Genomic DNA, 21522 nt, shown 5'->3' on the forward strand with positions numbered 1-21522 from the left:
CTCACAAATTACCACAGAGGTGGTAAACCATTATGTATGCAAGGAGTAATCAGGGACCTAGGGACACAAGTTGACAGTAACATGTCATGTGACACTCACAATGCCAATGTGGCTAGGAAGACTGTCGATATTGGACACCGTATCATGAAAGGATTCACATCTACATCAACAGAGGTCACTGTGCCCCTGTACTGTTCCCTTATCAGACCCATAATCTAGTACAATGACTCATATGGGATGTACCGTACCTGACACCTGCAGCAGTTCAGAAGACCTCAAAGGTACCCCTCCAAGAGGATAAAGGGTGTTAAATATATGTCATATGCTGCCTGGCTGTAGACACCCCAGCTGAATGCAGTCACAGACTGCCTACACAGAGGCATTGTATGTCTGTTGTACAAGGCTATGTTCAACACAGGAGTAATGGACATGCTCCACCACAGGAAATCAAAGCCATTGGAGCTGTGAGAGTGACAGATGTCAGCCTCAACACATAATGAAATAGGATGTGCTGGAGGGACAGATACATAACCCAGAGGCTCCGCACACCCAGAAACAGGATCCCAATCCATGTTAGGCAGAGCCCCTCACTGATACCCCTCAACAGGAATATTGCCAAGTGAATGGATAATCATACATGTACACTGGGGGTCTTCACTGTGTCACGTCCAGACAGAGGCACAGTAAAGAAAATCATAAATGGCCATAATAGTCACATAGCAAGGGTCGGCGAAAGACACACACACTCTGGCTTGACTTACTAATGCCCTAGGGTGGATAGCCTAGTATGAACCTATGAACCTATGAAGATACAAATTGTACAGGACACTAAGGATAATCACAAGGCTTACTTAACTGATGGTAGGAACCATGTTGGGAATCCACAGATATGCTCCAAATCACACAGATATTACAAACAACATACCAAACACACACATATTGCCAACATACAACCTGACAGGTGCAGTACAAACCCCCCCCAGAATGCAAAATATCTATCCCAGCAGACTGCTGGTCCCCTGACATTGCAGATGCTGAGGTAACAGCCATCATCTGCAAAGCAAAACACACAGCAGCAAAGGTACGTGATGGTGTCCTGGGCTGAGGCGAACATGGACTCCATGAATAATGGAATGCCAAATCACACTACTGCCCAATGTCAGCCTTACCACAGGATATGTACCCAAAGAGCAGTGTACAACAACAGTACCTTCACAACAAAGGTGTTGCCTGAATGGATACTGCAAACTACCACCCCAGGATCCTGACAAGCTTGGTCTGCACAGCTATGGAAAGGATCAGTATGTACCACAGACATAAAGCTATCGTGGACCTACTGATACCGGACCCTTCACAGTGTGGCTGTCGTAACTGCAGATCCTGCCCCTAAACATCCTGCCCCTAAACATGTTTGACCCATTTAAAACAGTCATTAAGGTATTGATGAGGGCATTGTGGTCCACACAGCTTAGCTGGACCGTGCATATGCTTCCAGACAATACCCTACGAGTTCGGTATGGATATGTTCACCAGCTTAAATATATAACCCTATGTCAGTAGAGGGGTTGCAAACCAGACCAAGGACAGAACTGACATGGTCAGACATGCTGCATCCATGTCAGACTACAAAGCAGATATGAGTGGCATCCCACAAGGCTTGGTCCTGGGACCCCCCCCCCCATTCCGTATATATGTCCCATAGGTACAGGCCAACATGGAAGGACTGTGACTGAACATGTATGCAGAGGAGTACAAACAGCCCACCATATCCGACCCCCAGCTGACACAAGCAACCCACAAAAGGGCCACCTAGAAACAGACAACTGGAGCCATAGCCATGTCAGCAAGCTAATTGCAGAACTATGTATAGACAACCACCGTGGATATATAGTAAGTGCCAACAAATTACCACACAGGTGTTAACCCATTACATACCTAATATGTAATGAGAGACCTGGGGACACAAGGTGCACTGGACAAACATGTGGCTGTAGTGTTCGCAGAAACATACCATATACCCATCCAATAATGAAGGTTGTCAGATGTAGATAAGGGGAGGTCACTGTGGCTCTGCAGTCATCCTTCATCAGCGTCACAATCGACTACAATAGCCCCTGTGGGATATACCTCAGCAGACACCTCCATCAACTGTAAAGTCCACAACAGTACCCCACCAGTTGTAGCAAAGAGCATGAACAGATGCCATGTGTTGCCTGAGTAAACAAACTGCAGCTCCACACACTGCCATACTGCCCAGCCAGAGGCAAGCTGTGCCTGATTTATGAAGCCATGTCCAAGCTGGAATCAATGAACATGTTGCACCATGTACAATCTGAATGACAGTGAGCTATGCACGAGAGACCTGAACCCCAGCACTGACATACATAGGACAAGCTGTACAGAATGATCCATAACACAGAAGGCACCCCCACTCTTGAGTAAACTCCCAGTACAGGTTAGCCAGAGAGTCACCTATCGACACCCCTCAAGAGGAATCCCGATGAGTGGATGGGAGATGGTAGGTTAACCCTGGGTATCACTGTTATGTCAGAGGTAGACGGAGGCACAGTATACTAACCATGACATATGTCATGGCAAACTCCAGTTACAATGTGTGTCGAAGTACAAACACACCATGTGACTAGCATCAGAAATGGCCTATAGAATATCGCTAGTGTTTGCCAATGTCCACCTATGTTGTGGAATACACTACCAATGTTGGACAAGCCTGGTGTAGGTAGTCCATATCTGAACATAATGCAACATGGTCATATGTGCACAACTGGCCCCTACACAGTCTGTTGTGCTCATTATGAAGATGTCAAGCAGTGATAAGACTAAAGCCCAGGATACTGTCCACCACAGTGAAAATACTGAACAATTACACTATACGGTACTACAGTGTTAGGTCATTATGAAAGGATGTTGACAACTGTATGCAAAGTATCCCATGCAATCCCTGCAGGCACAGTATAATCCCTGTTGTGGCAGACATGAAGCAGTTGGCCAGTTAGTACACAACATGACACCCAACACACAACCATAAATGTGAGATAGTGTTGAAGTTCACACACACCCAAATATGTGGTGGACTTCAGAGTTCAACATATGGAAATCTCACACTGGGCATGCTCACACTCTTTGATAAATGAGGCATATGTCAGACAACATGCCATGGAAAAGCTGAACTGGGCATGCTCACACACTTAGGCCATATCTCCGTTTAGCAGTTGGCCACACATATCTGGTATTTGTACGTGTCATTCCAGGAACCAACCACAACACAGCAATCTGCCCAGTGCACACAGTAAATGACTACAGAGACATAAGTGATATAGTGGATCGCCCTCATATTCAAACATCTTCCACAGATACACAAGTTGTTCATAGGAACAGGGAATGCTATGGCAATAAAGACCTGCAAACAGTATAACAGCACAACAAATATTGTGCATCTGACAATTGAACATATGGGTGTAGAGGTCAATACTAGGCTTGTTGCCCTAGGGAATGACAGCTTAGCCAGAGTGTGCTTGGCATCTGCATTCCCAGTACAGTAGGCTACTGTGCCACTGTAAAGTAGGTCACATAAGGCAACATGTGAGGCTAGTGAGCTGTGCCTCTGTCAAGCAGGGGCACAGTGGAGATCCCAGGGTTTGAATGTGCTAAGCCACAGCCATGTTGTTGGTGTGTGCTGGAAGAGGATTGCTGAGGACCTCTAACAGTAAGTGTCCGTCAATAACAGACTGAGGGGAGCCCTATCTGCATTGTCTGGACAATTCCACTGTCAACACTGTGTTGTGATGATTATGTGGGAATGAAGTGTCGTGCCGGTACTGTTCACAGATGTCCTCCCTCTGTGGGCTACAGCTCTGCAATGTATTAGCTCACTCTGTCTGTTGGACGGCTCATATATGGCTGGTGTACACCTGACAGGTGTCTTGTTGTGGAGCAGTCATGGGTATATGTGGGATAGCATGATCAATGCAAACCTTACACATGCTCATAGAATGCAGTTGTCAAGGATTATGCAGAGTGGCCAGTATAGTCCCCCAGCATGGGTCCTTTGAAGTCGTCCAACCCAGTCTTCACAAGTGTAGAGTCTGCTTGTGCTAAATACAGTTTGTTTGCAGTGACAACCTTGCCTGGGGGTGGGGATGGGATATGGATGTCCAGGGAAAGGTGGGTATGGTCAGATATCAAAAATGGTGGTCTACCTCTGGTGTGGAACAGTGAGTACCCATGTTGCAGATGGACAGGTGCAATATGTATTCCCCCATGTGGCTGTGGTGTGTGGTTCTGCCATAGCACATGGACCCAAAAATTGTAGTGGCTGTAGGGTAAAGTGGTAGAGGCCTGAGTAGTTCTCACACACAATATGCCTGTACCTGATGTTAACAACTGGAATGGTGTATGTGAACACCTGCATATCCCGGCACTGTTCCCAGGCAAGCAATGTGTGTGTCCTGGATGTGGGAGTGGTGTTCTGGACTGGTTGTGTTGTGTATTACAGGTCCTGTGGTCATGAAGCATGGTATACAACATAACCTGCCAGTGCGATGTGCATATCTGACCCTGACGTAGGTGGCTGCAAATGCATATATATGCTATCCCCCACTTGACAGGTAGTACTAGATGTACATACCTCTGTAGAAATAAAGATGTCAGCACCCTATAAATACTGCAGGTGCAGACCAGATGCCCAGTAATTCGGTTAGCGTGCTCTGCTAATGCGTCTCCCTCAAGTGTCATAATATAGGTAGGTAGGAGTTCAAACCATGCAAATGCTCAGTGTGTGTGTGTGTGTGTGTGTGTGTGTGTGTGTGTGTGTGTGTGTGTGTGTGGGTGAGCGGGGTTGATGTGTGTGCAAGTCTGTGTGAGGGAGATGTCCCTTTTGGCAACTGTGAAAGTACTCTACAGGATGCACATTCCCCTATCTATGCACGGATGATGTCAGCACCCTATAAGTACAGCAGGAGAAGGGAAACTTCCCAGTAATTCAAATAGCGTACTCTGCTAATGCGTCTATCATGAGTGTCATAACATAGTTAGGTAGGGCTTTGAATCTTGCAACTGCCCTGTGTGTGGAGGGGGGTTTGTGTGAGGGAGATGTCCCTCTTGGCAACTGTGAAAGCACTCTGCAGGATGCACATTTCCCTATCTAAGCACAGATGATGTCAGCACCCTATAAGTAAAGCAGGAGAAGAGAAACCTCTCAGTAATTCAAATAGCATGCTCCGCTAATGCGTCTGTCATGGGGGTCATAACATAGTTAGGTAGAAGTTTAAATCCTGTAACTGCCCAGTGTGTGTGGAGGGGGGTTAGTGTGTGTGCAAGTCTGTGTGAGGGAGATGTCTTTTTTGGCAACTGTGAAAGCACTATACAGGATGCACATTCTCCTGTCTAAGCACGGATGATGTCAGCACCCTATAAGTACAGCAGGAGAAGGGAAACCTCCTAGTAATTTGAATAGCGCGCTCCGCTAATGTGTCTGTCATGAGTGTCATAACATAGTTAGGTAGGGGTTTAAATCCTGCAACTGCCTAGTGTGTGTGGAGGGGGGTTAGTGTGTGTATGAGGGAGATGTCCCTTTTGGCAACTGTGAAAGCACTCTACAGGATGCGCATTCCCCTAACTAAGCACGGATTATGTCAGCACCCTATAAGTACAGCAGGAGAAAAAAAGCTTTCCAGTAATTCAAGTAGCGCACTCTGCTAATGCATCTCTCTCAAGTGTCATAACATAGTTAGGTAGGAGTTTGAAACCTGCAAATAGCAAGTGTGTGTGTTTGGATGTGGGGAGTTTGTGTGTGTGCAATTCTGTATAAAAGACATGTGTTTTTTGCAATCAGGAGATCACACTGCACGATGCACATTACCCTTTCCAAACACTGATGATGTCAGCACCCTATACATACAGCTGGTGAAGGCACACCTCCCAATAATCCAAATAGTGCACTCTGCTAAAGCATCTCTCGTAAGTGTCATAACATAGTTAGGTAGGAGTTTGAAACCTGCCAATGGCAAGTGTGTGCGTGTTTGGATGTGGAGAGTTTGTGTGTGTGCAAGTCTGTATGAAAGACGTGTGCTTTTTTGCAATCAGGAGATCACACTACATGATGCACATTACCCTTTCCAAACACTGATGATGTCAGCACCCAATACATACAGCTGGAGAAGGGACACCTCCCAGTAATCCGAATAGCGCACTCTGCTAAAGCGTCTCTCTCAAGTATCATAACATAGTTAAGTAGGGAAAAAAAAAATGTACTTATTATGGACCCATTCACAAAAATTGTTGTTGGTGAATATCCTATATTCAGTTATAAGAATTGTAATAATCTTAAGCAGCTGTTCTGTATAGAAAAAAATAGCTCCTATACGATGACCAAACCCCCTCAATGTGGAACTTATCCTTGTGGCCATTGCCATATGTGTCCCCATATCTCTAAAAAGCAGACTTTTACGCATCCAGAAGGAATTTATTTATTTACACCAATAAGTTATTGTAATTGTGATAGTACCAACCTTAAATATCTCGCAACTTGTGAAAATTGTGATGCATTTTATGTTGGTCTAACAAAGCGGAGATTAAGAGACAGGGTCTATAATCACCTTTACGACATTAGAAAGGGCAATGAGCAAAACGCGTTAGCGAAACATATACAAGATCACACAACACATAGGTTTAGCTTCAAAGCCCTACAATTGGTTTCTGTAAATTCCAGAGGAGGTGACAATATTAATAACCTGGCCTGCATTGAACTCAAATGGATATTCACTTTAAAAGCCCACATTAATCCAGGTATTAATCAGTTTGTTTCGATCAAACCAATATTGAACAATAGGAAACTACGGTCACATATTTTTATTTATTTATTATTCAATCTTTATTTACCTATTACTCCTTAGTATTTCATTTGTTATACATTGCTTGCGCAATACTTGAATGTTACATTAATATGTCACCCAAATGCATAGGGTTTTTTTTTAATTCGTTTTGCTTTATTGCCATCTAGAGTGACGTTTCAAGAATTAGATACTGATACATTGTATTAATGTGTCTATGTCTTTATTGTATTATTCATTTAATTATTTAATTATTTATTCATTCATTTGCTATCAAATCTTGAATTATTTATTTAATATTTAATAATATTCAATAATACTTAATAATATTTATTAATATTTAATAAATTAATTAATAATAAATATAGATATATTATTATCATAAGCATCATTTAATGATGTTCTTATCATTTTATTTTCATTATTTAATACTCGCGTGTTGTTTTCAATTCATTGGTTAATATATGGTCTATTTTTATTACAACGAGCCAATATAAACTTTAAACTTTAAGTTTTATGATTATTGGCTAATAGAATGACCATATATGTTAACCTGTTTTATTTATTATTTATTATTTGTTAAAATAATGCATTTCCAGTTTTTATTGGTGACTTCCATTATTGGTCTCTAATGATGGTTTTAGTTCTGTTGCCTAATTAGTTTTTATATAGACACCTTCATACATGTTTTGCGCTGTTTAGCCATGGCTTTTGCACCTTCTACATGTTTCAACTGTGCATGGGATGTTGACATTACATACGACAAGGCATAATGATTAATATGTTCTTAAAATGTTTTTAACAAAGTTTTCCAAAGTGTTTTTAAAAGTGTTATAATGAACTAACAGATGTTCATTACTGCTTTACAAGAAACACAGTAGTATTTTGTTTTAAATGACACAGAGAGTTTATTGAACACTTGGAAGCACTATATAATATTTTATTCAGCTGTTTGTTTATTTATTTATTCATCAGCTTATTTTATTTTATCTTTATAATGTAATATTTTGAGGTTTATATATTTATTTATTTACGTTGATTATTCAATATATTATATTATTTTGCACATTGCATCATAAACTGTAAGATATATGCTTTGTGCTTTATGTAGTTTTACACAAATTCTTGAAGACTGAATGATTCAGCGTGAGTTTAAATATTTGAAAAGTTTGAAGTACCTCCAGTACTTTAAGAGTTTAATTACCTAATAAGTTTGTTAATTGATTTATTGCCTGCATTATTGTTTGGTTTGCCCGCCAAGTCTTATATAGGTTCATAGGTTCATAGGTTCATACTAGGCTATCTGCCCGAGGGCATTTATAAGCCTAGCCCATAGTTTTGTGGCTTACGCCACCCCTTTAGTTTGGAGAAACTATGCCCTTTATTTTGCTGTGCCTCTGTCTAGCAGTGACACTGAGATAACCCCTGGGGTGTATCTGCAATCCCCCATCCATTGGTCGAGATTCCTCTTGAACAAGGCCAGCGAGGTGCTCTGCCTCACATAGACTGGGATTTTGTTCCACAGCATAGGGAGTCTTTGGGTGATGAATCTATCCCTCCAGCACGTCCTATTAATAGCCGTGTCGAGGTTTAAGTCTCCCGCCCTTGTGGCTCTGAGGGATCTAGATTTTTTGAGATGAAGCATATTCATCAAATCTGGGTTTGACATGGCCTTGTATGTCAGGCATAGGTCACCTCTGAGCAAGCGGTAAGCAACTGAATATAACTGGAGTTCTTTCAGTCGGGCAGCATAAGACAGATTTTTGAGACCCTTTATCCTTTTGGTGAGGAACTTTTGTGGCCTCTCCAGCTGCTGCAAGTGTCGGGTCAGATACATTCGAATGGGGCATTGTACTCGATCATTGGTCTGATGAGTGATGAGTATAGGGAGACTATGACTTCCCTTGATCTAGATGTGAATCCCTTCATGATAAGGTGGGCAATGTAGAAGGTCTTCCTAACTACTTTAGCAATATGGGTGTCGAATGAAAGGCTACTGTCCACCTGGGTTCCCAGGTCCCTGATAACTTCTTCTGTGATCAGGGATTGCCTCCTATATGGTAGCTAGGGGTGACCTTATTTTTCCCAAAGGGTATGACTATGCATTTCTTGGCATTTAACTTTAGGCCATGGCTCTGGCACCAGTTATCCGTTTCTGTGAGACCCTTCTGAAGGATATCTGTGTCGGATGTGTTTTCAACTACGGCGCCAGTTTGCAGTCATCTGCAAACTTTGTCAGCCATAACCCTCCTGTGTTTGCTTGTACTTCAGAAAAGTAGATGCCAAACAAGAGAGGCCCAGGACTGAGCCCTGTGGTACACCACTTGTGACAGGCTTTGAGTCTGACATGGCGCTAGCAACTCTGACCCTGTGGGTTCTGTCACTCAGCCAGTTTGCAATCCATCTTGTAATGTATGGGTTTACATTTAAGTTGATGAGTTTATCAATGATGCCCGAGTGGGGTATTGTATCGAAAGCCTTCGCCAGGTCTAGGTAGGCTGTATGGACTGCCTTTCCTTCATCAATGGCCTTGGTGACTGTTTCGAAAAAGTCAACCAAGTTTAAGAGGCATGATCTGCCTTTGACAAAGCCAAACTGGGTTGGATCCAAAGTCTGCAAATTCCCTATGCCTTTATTTATGAGATCCATTATGATCCTCTCCATGGCTTTGCAGATAAGGCTTGTCAGGCTAATGGGACGGTAATTTCCAGGGTCGGTGGAGGCACTGCCTTTGTGGAGTGGGACCACAGTCGCTGTGCGCCACTCCCTGGGTACATATCCGGAGGTGAGACTAAGATTAAACAGCTGTCCTAACTGTGGGTTTAATTCCTCGTTGAGTTCATGGAGATGTATCTTTCTTACTTTTAACTACATCTGAAGAAGTGTAGTTAACCTACGCGAAAGCACTCATTTTCTGTTCCTAAATAAAGACGTTTTATATTAAAAACGGAGATTTTTATCCTGTGGTGATTCCTTCTGTTCCTGCTGTTTACAGTTTATAGTTAAGTAGGGGTTTGAAACCTGCAAATGGCAAGTGTGTGTGTGTTTGGATGTGGGGAGTTTGTGTGTGCGCGATTCTATAAGAAAAACATGTTATTTTTGGCAATCAGGAGATCACACTACATGATGCACATTACCCTTTCCAAACACTGATGATCTCAGCACCCTATAAGTACAGCCAGAGAAGAGGAACCTCCTAGTAATCCGAATAGTGCACTTCGCTAATGCGTCTCTCTCACTTGGCGTGACATAGTTAGGTAGGGGTATTAATCCTGCAAGTGGGGGGGGGAGTAGTAGGGTGTGTGTAATTGCAAGTGTGAGAGAACAGTTCCTTTTGGAAAATACTACAATACACCAGATGCTGCATATTCCCCCAGTAAACACAGGGGATGTCACCACACTATCAGCACAGCCAAACAGGGTTAGTTGGCCAGTAATGCCAATAGTGTGCTCCGCTACTGGGTCTATTACCATTGTCAGAGTACAGATAGGTATGTTTTGGAAACCCACAACTGTCACGTGTGGTTGTGTCACACATTATGACCTTGTGTGGGTCTTTGTGCATAACAATGCATGCCATTGCCTAAACCAGCAATGACAATGCACACATGATGTATGTGTGTGACACATGCACATAAATACCTGTGACCTGACATGTGCCTCGACTGGATAAATGGTATTTGCAATGCATAACAATATGACTGTATCTTACTGTGCAGGGGCCGCACGCGGTATGTGTCTATACAGTGTGGGTGTATATGGTAAAATACCTTTAGCAGGTGATACACATCTGGTCTGGGCCATATAGTCTACATGTAGTCGATGTACAGGTGCTGCATTTTCCCACCTGTTATGGGAATGGTAACATGTCATTCCACTGCAATTCAGTGACCACATGCTGGGAACCTTTCAACTAGTGTGTTGTAGCTACAGTAATGCTCACAAACAATGTTTGGCTGGATGCAGTCCAGCCATATAAAGACAGTTCTTGAGACTGTCATATTGCCAGTGTTGTTATGGAGGATAGGTGGGTTTCCTGTGTATGGGAGGGTTGTGTGTGCCAGGCTATGAACCTGAAGGCAGTCCGACACACTGTTAGCTGCACATGAATAGGCCCTGATGCTTTGTGCTGTGCCAACAACCTGGAGGTGTGTGTATCTTTGGTGCCTTGGGATATCACCCCCCCTGTCCATGTGTGTTACATGTGTAGGGGACGACAGGCATGGTATGAGGTATAACCTGGCAGTGATGGGTTGCACCTGTGAGCCGTGAATCAGGACCCTGGTACTGCACAGACATTGCAGTTCACCGTGATGAGGACAGTGTCCAGTGCATGCATCTTGCGGTGTACACTGCTGGTGTTGGGTAGCATCACTGTTAGTGTCCTATCCTGTGTGATACCCACAGAGGTGGCTATGTAATCCGTGTCCTGCAGCATAAGGCACTATGTGTGTATCAAGTGGCTTTGCCAATATACATTGGCCCATGGGTGTCACGTGCAAGCTGCCCCTCACAAATCATTGTGGCTTCCCTAGCATGTAAGCACACGTTGACAGCCAGTGGATACCCTATGAATGACATTGGAGATTGAGCAGAATGTAGACATAGAACACCCTTCCTACATATAGTGGTAGCATACCTGGTGAGGGTATGATGGCAACCAAGATCAGGCTCATACTGGCCCATGCCACATGCCAAGAGATCCCTTCTATGTTCCCTATCATGTAGTCCAGGGAGGTATGTCTCAGGTCATCCATAGTGGCATGGTTAATGACTGAGTCATATGTGTTCATGCCTCTGACTGACCTGTATGCATGTGTTTTGTGGTGGACCATAGTGCCCCACAGGCATATCACTGTGACATTCACCATGTACAGCCTGTTGAGTGGGACCCCACTGCAGTGGCCAAGAGAGGTACCTGACATATTTGTAGCAGGTGTGTTGTGTAGCCCTACAGGCTGTGAGTGTGTGGCACACGGGATGTGTGTGCCATGTGTGGCATGTGCTCTGTTCCGACGTAACATATGCCTGTGTGCCAGCTGCGGAGGTGTGTGATGCTCAGGCAGGATGCTATTCTCAGTCTCCAAGTATGCCGCAGTGTGTTCAGATTGCTGTCAGTGCGGGTCTATGTCTGACTGGTATTGTAGTCACTGTAGTATGTCATGCCACCTGACAGGGTATGGCATTACTGGGTTCAGAACGCTCAGTCCCTAGATTGGCTATGTGGTGGCATCCCACACATGTGTTGTACGTTCCTGGCCAGGGGTGAGGGTTGACTGCATACATGTGGCAGCTGTGACATTGCCACATGACTCACATAAACCACAACTGGACCATAGAGGTGATTCACAGGTTACCTTTGCACTTGCTACTATAGTAGTGTGATTGCCATAGTGATTACCAACACATAGGGCCAATGGGGAACAACATACTGAAGGTGTGTATGTGTGGGTGTACTGCTACTGATTTCATAGCACTGGCATATATGACTGCACATGTGGGTAAATGCCAGGTAAGACATGTGCAATGTGTCACAGGCAACGTACATGTGAACCGGACAGACAGTGACGTTCTGTCATGTGTAAATTTGACATACGTATTGTACGCTATGCAGATGTCACTCGGAGTCCACAGAAGCACTGTAACTCTGCATTGCAGGTGGAAGCAGTGTTCCAGGGAACCCCAAGCGAACATGTATGCAAACAAAGCTACAGTAAGCAGGGCTGGAAGTAGTCCATTGTACAACAAAGAAGGGGTAACACTAACAGTAGGTAACAGTGCAAATATGTAGGCACTATCAACATGTACCCAGGAATGCACAGCTCAGATGTCCATGGCAGAACTGATATTATGTCATAGTTAATTGTGGTTTCGATTACATTGGTACTGCACACATATCAACATGCGCAAACATCCACATTGCATAGTCGTTGTGGGCAACTTGCCACCATTACTGTACATGTCCATCATTGCATATCACTACTTGCATTAGCTTCCCCCCTGTGCTACCCATGTATGTGGCTATCTGTTGACATCCTTACTACCGGTATGCAATAATGTGCAGCTGTTACACTTTGGTACATACTATGGGTGTAGATAACAATTCAGGACAGTCATACGGTTACTGCATCAGGCATGCTGGGATATACACACAGTCATATCAGCACACTGTACTGTTACCAACATGATACTACTAATACATTTCTATGTAGTCACCCTGTGCATCAGCAACGTGTTTACCTGTTCCTGCACTGATATTGGAGATTGCAGGAGGTAGCACAATTTCATCATATGCACAGGGTGTGAATTAGGTATGCCTGAGTCTGCCACTGATACCACCAATTGACATGTGTGTGTATGTGTGTTGGTGAGGGACAGCAGTACAGAGTGGGGCACTGTTGGTGCAGTGTGTGCGTGTATGTGGTAGCCCTAGGTGTTAACATTTCGCATGTGTGTATGCATGCACACAGTTCCACCTCATGGCTGCCATATACAGGAGTTTGTGGACAGCCACAGACTGCACCTGGCAGGTCATACAGATCAGTGTCTGTGGGCACGGACATGGTACCTGTGCCTGGCAGGGGTGCTACGGACCATATCCGGTACTAAGCCAGACTGGGTACTGTCATCAGAAGTGGGAGTGTGTTGACTGGACACAGGTCCCTGTTGGGACTTTCCAGAGCCCTGTGCACGTGGTCTACTAGGGCGTTCTGATGACAGCACAGACCCAGCATTGCTGGGGCTGCTGCTGGCACTATGGGGGCATCCGCGGGCCTGTTGTCATCCGCGCCGACTGCCAGCTGCTGCTGTTGCTGGCATACAGCCACGTCAACGCTGCAACCGCCCACCATTGCCCTGGCTCATGGACATGTGGCTGTGGAACTGCTGTAATATGTCCCCACAACGTCTGTCTATGACATCGGTGAAATTATGGATAGCATCTGCGATGTCACGCATACTGTCAGTCATGGCTGTGCGACTTGCTCTCAGCTCCCTCAGACCCTGTCTGGTGTACCTTTCCATACGCGACTGTGCCTGCATGACAGCCTGAAACATAGCTGAGGTTGACAGACCTCTTTGGGCATGTCTGCCAGAGGCAGTGCGCCCATGGATGTTCCCACGAGAACCCATGGGCAACTGTCTGTGTGGTACCATCGCAGGACCCTGCCCATGGCTGCTGTGTGGGGAAGCATGTGCCACAGATACCACATTACCCTGGTCAATGCCCACTGTATCCTGTCCATCACCTAGGGACAATGGTGACAGAGGATGTACTGGCAGGATGACTGTGCGCAATGATGGGGTTGACAGCTGTGTACTGTCAATTGGCTGACCAATGGTGGACCCTGACACACCTTCCTATGCCATTACACAGATATCATCATTATCAGTACCTGTGGCACCAGATTCAGGTTCCCTGCTGCAGGACACCAGAGCAGCACCAGAACCTGTGGGAGGAAGACAGGAAACACAGTTTACAGTTTCCACACAATGTTACCAGTGATGCATTTATGCACACATGCACACATGCACATGTGGACACATGCACACATGCACACATGGACACAGGCACACATGCACACATGCACACATGCACACTTGCACACATGGACACAGGCACACATGCACACAGGCACACATGCACACATGCACAGGTGGACACGTGCACACTTGGACATGTGTACACATGCACACGTGCACACATGCACACATGCACACGTGGACACAGGCACACATGCACACATGCACACGTGGACACAGGCACACATGCACACATGCACACATGCACACCCCGCAGTATACACACAAAGCACTACTGAGTTACACTAGTATTAATAGCACTATCAGGACTATTATAGATATTGTTAAAACACACTCACCAGCATGGATGGCCTGCCTTGCTGTAACACTGGAGGGACCTGCAGAAATGAGGAGATTAATGTCAGTGGGCACAACTGTACCATTGATACTGCATATGATACAGTGCAGTAGTACACCAGTTGCCTTTCACACGTCAGCTGCTGATATTGCCAATATCACACCTGCACAATTACTTACTATGTTGACAGCTACATACCACGGACGCATCTTACACATGCATAAACTAACAGTGTACAGAACAGTCAAGTGTACATATGGCATATTACCTGCACGCTCCATGTCGTGCTGCTGTGTGGATCCAGCCTCCATCATGATGCAGGTGTATTGCTGTTGCTGTTCCGGGGCTGGAGCCACAACACTTAGGAGTAGCCCCTCCAGTCTGGTGAGGGGGGGATGTGTGGCCACCCCACCTCCTGTGGCAACCTGTTGCCTGTGGATATCCGACGCACGCTGATGGACATTTCTGATTAAATCACTGCAGTGATGTCGTACCTGCTCATATGTCCTATTATGCATGCCAATGTCATTTACCCTACGGACAAGGTCTTGCCACAGTGCAGCCCTCTCCTGCTGATTCTGGCTGTGCAGGAAAACAGTATGTCATAATCCCACACCAGGCTCTGGTGTATGTCCTCATCGTCTGCTGCAGAGTAGGCGGGATTACGCTGACGTGCCATGTCCCTGGAAGAGAACACAAACAGGATATCAGCAGACTATGTCAGCAATATATGGCACACATACTATACATGATACTCAACTGCAGTGATATACTACTACTCCCATATGTAGCATGTGTGTGTCTCTTGGTGGATACACAAGTACATGGCCAGATATCACGGCTCAGCCAACACCTGTGCAACAATACCTGCCACATTCCATACAACATAGTAGCATGCCCCATCGGTCAGCACACTGCGACAGGTCCAATGCACAACCTCACTCTGGGGGTTCATACCAAGGTACTGTATGGGGAACGCCATCCACTAGTGTGATCTGGACACAAGTTACTCGGCCTGGATATACATATCCCACCACCACCACCACCACCAGCACAGTAGACTACTTTGATATGTATGTGATTAGACAGTTATTCACTTGTTAGGACTGAGATGGTATCCATGCAGCCCACTGGGCCAGTGGAAGCCACAACCCACACTGCTGACCCCTTTGCGAATGCTTCCCACGAACATCCCAAAGATTGCATGGAACATGCACACACATTTCTAACCCAGACCCTATGCACAAGGGTTAGGCATCCTGTCCAGTGGACCCCAGCCAAAGGCAGATTGTATAACAATAGGAGGAGGCTACTGCAGGACAGAGCAGATTCCCATTAAGGGAAGGCATCTGTGGTCAGCACTGGTAATAAGCTACGGTCTCTCATAACAACATCCACGGCCTACTCTGGGAGGGAAATGGTCACGAACACTATAGATAACCACAAGGCCTTCTTCAGTTATGTTACACATATGGACCAAACGCCTCAGATATGCTCTGAGTTAATACACACCTACTTAACATTCACCGAACACATAGATATTGGCAACATTCTTGCAGACAAGTTTGGTGCATGTATCCCCCCTCCTTCTCCCTCACAAGTAGAAATACTTATCACAGCTGAATGTAACCTCCCTATCATCTCACATGTCTAGGTGGGGGCCGCCCTCAGCAAAGCAGAACACACAGCATCAATGTGACCTGATGGTATCCCTGGATGTGTGCTACGTGAACTCCAAGAGGACATACAACCACATATAAGACTGATATTTAACCTTGGCCGTACTACAGGATATGTACCTGAACAGTGGCATACAGCAACAGTGGTCCCACTCCACTAAGGAGGCACCTCTACTGACCCTGGGAACTACCGCACCATAAGCTTAACCGGCCTGGTCTGCAAAGCTATGGTATGATTCAGTATGGGACGCATATACAGCAATATTGGGTACCTGCAGACACTTGTTCCCAGCCAGTTTGCCTTTGTGATGGGCTGATCCTGCCTTTTGAACCTGGTTGACCTTTCAAAACAGTCACTACAGCCATTGATGAGGGCAACGCAATCCATACAGCCTACCTGGACTTGCCTAAGGCCTTCAACACAGTACTCCACTCAGGCATCATAGACAAGCTCATTAGCTTACATGTTACTACATATGTCACATGATGGGTTGCACACTGGTTGACATACAGAATCCATAATATCGATATTGTAGGAGCCATGTCAGACTCAATGCCAGTCACATGTGGTATCCCACAGGCCTCTGTCCTAGGACCCCTCTTGTTTGGCATTTATTTCTCAGATGTAAAAGCAAACATATGCGGGTTGTGGATGACAAAGTTCCCAGATGACTGCTAACTAAGCGCCATAGTCATTACACCAGCTGACACACACATCCTACAGACAGGCCTCACTGCAACGGAAAACTGCTGCCGGGATCATGGCCTAACACTGAATGACATGTAATGTATAGTCATCCCCTTTTGGTGGAACTACATGCACACAACATATCACATGGACATACCTATAGATACAGACCTATGACACATATGGATGGTTCACAGTATGCAGACTATTAACCTGTTACTTTACATTACCTGTGTTTGTCGCAGCTGGTTGCGTTACCGCTACTACTGCTTCCTGCTGCTGCTGGCACGGCTTGCTACTGTCACTGCTGACAGCTTAGACTCAGTGTGTGTACCGTGTGTTGTTGTTTGTGTTTTTTTTTTTCTCTCTCTCTCTCTCTGTCTCTGTCTGTCTGTCTCTCTCTCTCTCTCTCTGTCTGCCTCCAGACAGTGCAATGAATGTATTGCATGTGTGGAGTGTGAGTACAGGATGCTTTTGTAGGTATCTGCATAAGTGCATGTGATGGCCTCTGCACCAATTGTAAGCAAGCATTTGCTAATTGCATGCAGCTAGTTGTGTACTGATTGCAGTTCTCACTGTGATTTCAGGACAGTGCTATAAAAGGGTATGTGAGATAGGCGTTGCCCTTTCAGATTGTAAGGGCGGGGACCATGCTGGTATGCTGTGGACACTGTCCTGTGAGTGTAAAGGTTAGTATCTCTCTCATGATTCAGGCTGTGTTGTAGATTCACATTTCTCTGTTCCTCTCTCCTGTTTCCTGTAGTAAGTGTGTATGCACACTGACACCTACAACTATATATATATATACATATATATATATACATATATATATATATATATATATATATATATATATATATATATATATATATACACACACACGGAGGCTTTGTGAATCCTGCCCACTGTTTTGTTGTCCCCATCCTTTCTTTTATGATAAGGTTAGTGGATATCCTTCAGAAACATACTAGAATATGTCAGTATGTCATGCCTAGCCCTGACATTAACTTATGTGTCAGAAAAAGCAGAAATATCTAAATGAACTTCTGCAAGGATTAAAAGCAATTTAAATTAATAATTTTAGCAGTTACCCATCAGGGCATTCTGCATAACACAGACATGCATATGCTCACCCTAAAATAAAAGGGTTTTGCAACTTTCAATCTCATGCAATTGCATAGATTATTTAGCCAGAAACAAACAAAGCAATAATTTTACATCGGGTCAGATCCTGTTTTTGGTAGCAGCTGTGATTTCAGTAAGACTGAGGTACTCGGTTAGCTATGAGTTACATAAGCATTCCAAGAAGAACATAAATATCGTATAATGGGTGTTTTTAAAATGCAAGTTGTAGGATTAATCTTATTTGTAGTGATAAGGATCTCCCATGTTCCAATACTACTATAACATGAAAGAGAATGACTGTGATGGTTGAGAATTACTAAGAGTTTTGTCAGAACTGGCAAATGCAGTTAATGGGTTAGGTATCACATTCAATGGTTGAAGTAACAAGCTTACCACTTAACTCAACTCCCTGAGTTAGAAGCAGTAGAGGGATATGATGGGGTTACTAGAAACAAATCTGATAAATTGTTTTATGGCTGTTTTACTGTTGGGACACGAATTAGTGAAAAAAGCACACTAGCATAGAACACTTTATTGAAAGTAAGCTCTGCTGATGGCTAATGATGTCTGGGGGATAAAGTGATTGTTTGAATGATACAAGGTATCAATTTACATATATATTACAGAATTCCATAACTGGTATGGGGGTCAGATCTGAGTGCCATGTCAAAGATGGCTTCTAACAATATTAAGCTTGATACCACCTTTACTGGAGTGTGTCATCTTGAACAGTAATTTTTGTTGTGTCTAGATTTTGGACCAGGCCTGGATAGAGCAGGATTTACCTAGCTAGCATGCTTTTTGTTCAGTTTTAATTTAGATTCAACCATACATATTGTATTATTTATTTTTAAAAGTAACCTGAAGATTGTGGTTGATATGTGTGTTAGATTAAGAAATACAGTGGATGTTTGTGTCATATACCATTATACAGATGCAGAATGATTATGCAGGATGATGTGCAGAAGGCAGGCATTAACTGGTATTATAAAAAGTGGGACAGTAATGATGTAAGGCCTAATCAGTGTGGTACACCTCATGATATAGCCAGAAAGGGAGATGTCTGGTTTGACCATCCGAAAGGCAAACCATCACACAATCCAGTTTTTTGGTCATAGGAGACTCCATAGTAAGATGCATAGATGACCCACTCACCTTGCTGGGTAAGGAGAAAGACATGGTCAGTTGCCAATCAGTGGCCAGTATTCACCAGATCATACATGCACTTAAGTCACTGGACCACAAGGACTCCTATGATTTATTCATACTCCATGTAGTTGTAAATGAACTGAGATGTACCTCCCTGGTCCATATGAAGAGAGACAAATGGAGCTCTTGGACTAAGTGCCCCATGGTTTTATGAGCCTAGCATTGAACAGCATTCTACCTTCTTCAAGGATGATTTCACTATATGAACAGAAGATGTTTGACTTTAATAACTGGATTAATTTTGATGTCACTCTAAGGGAGTACAATATTTGCCAGTATTAGAGGATATGCTATGCTAGGGTCTGTGCCAGTCCCTTTTAACTTTCAATTACTGGCAAAAACATTGTCCTACTACAAACCTTATGACATAGCAAAACCAAACCTTAAAAATTTAAAGGCATTATTGTTCAAACCAGAAGTCTAAAAAACAAACTCCCTTTTCTCCTAGCTCTCTTCACCCTGGAGAATATAGATGCCTGTGCTGTTACTGAGACATAGTTTATATCTGCAGAGAACACCCCAGCAATGCAGGGCTAAGATGGCTTTTACACATTTAGACCAGCTACAGCACAGGCAGATCTAAAGGTGGCTATGTTTCAATTTACATCAAAAACGTACATGTCTCATGGCTGGCCAAACAAAATTATGTGGTTGAGCCTCTACATGTCCAAATTACCATAGACAAAATTCCATGCCATATCCTTGCAAGATATTGATCCCCCACTAGGACCTAGGAAACCCATAACACATACTTAAATCTACATCAGGACAAGAACAGACTTGCAGGCCCAGAAATACCTGGACTTTGTAAAAACAAACAACTTGGACAAAATACTGTATATGCCTACTAAGGGTACAAACCTACTAGATCTGGTCCTCACTAACATGTAAGAGTGCTGCAATAGCCACCCCCCACACACACACACACACACATATATAGTGCAATGTCATTTCTGGTAAGGCCAGAGCATAACATTTTATCCACAGAAATAAAAATGAAAATAAAACCTGGGGAATCCATCTAACCCAAAAATATTTAGGAACTGTTCTAAGGCAAACTTCGTCTTATTATGCAATAACATGGCAAAATTTCAAGCCCCCTACCCTGCGAACACTGCTGCCTGTGCAGAATTATTCAGAGAAACCTCATGCAATCTTGTTGACAGAAGCAGAGAGACAGTGGCACCTATCAGGAATAAGTACAGAACAAAATCAAAAAAACAAGTCACCCATGTGGATCCAATCACTTATACGTTGTATAACAAAAAGAAGAAAATCATGGCAAAAATTAGGAAGTGCAACACCCAGAAAGATAAAAACTCTCTCATCAATCTAAACAAGCAATTCATAGGGTAAATCAAGTGTATCAAAGCCAAATTTGAAGTAAAAATAGCCTTTGAGGCCAAGGGCATCCACAATGCTTTCTTTAGCTAAATCCACAGTCTCAAAGGCCATACACAACTATATGCAGAACTAATAACAAAAACCTACTGGCCAACAAATTCAGCTTTGATTTTACCTGGTTATCTGCATCAGCTACCCCATAGGAAATACAAACTGAACATAATTCCTCAACTATTTTATTTTATTTTTTTTTTTTTTGTATTTTTTTATTTGTTTAAACATTGTTAACCTGGTAAATCCCAGTAGACTAGAAGACTCTTTTCAGAGGACATTCTATTTGGTATTTATACAACTAGGAGAAATGTGACCAGAACACTGGGCAACTTCCCCTACTCTTTTCGATAGGTGCCATGATGAGATCTTTAATACTCTCCTGAGCTACCACTAACAGATGCAAATGGAGCCTTTGTTTGACATCTCATCTGAAGGATGAAGCACTAGAGCACAGGTCTTCAATGCACTCTCCTAGGCTAAAAACATTGCATCATTAGGTCCTGATAATATCCCAGGGTTCCTTCTAAACAGCATGAAACATAACTTATCAATACCACTAGTGTTACTATTTAACTATAACCTTCAGACAGACATCATGCCATGTAAATGGAGAACTGCAAATGCCACCCCCCTGAACAAATGCATGCCATCTATGGACCCTGATAACTACAGACCCATAAGTCTGTCTTGTCTGGT

The sequence above is a fragment of the Protopterus annectens genome, chromosome 4.part0, assembly GCF_019279795.1.
Source record: "Protopterus annectens isolate FY-2018-M chromosome 4.part0, PAN1.0, whole genome shotgun sequence".
NCBI classification, from domain to species: domain Eukaryota; kingdom Metazoa; phylum Chordata; order Ceratodontiformes; family Protopteridae; genus Protopterus; species Protopterus annectens.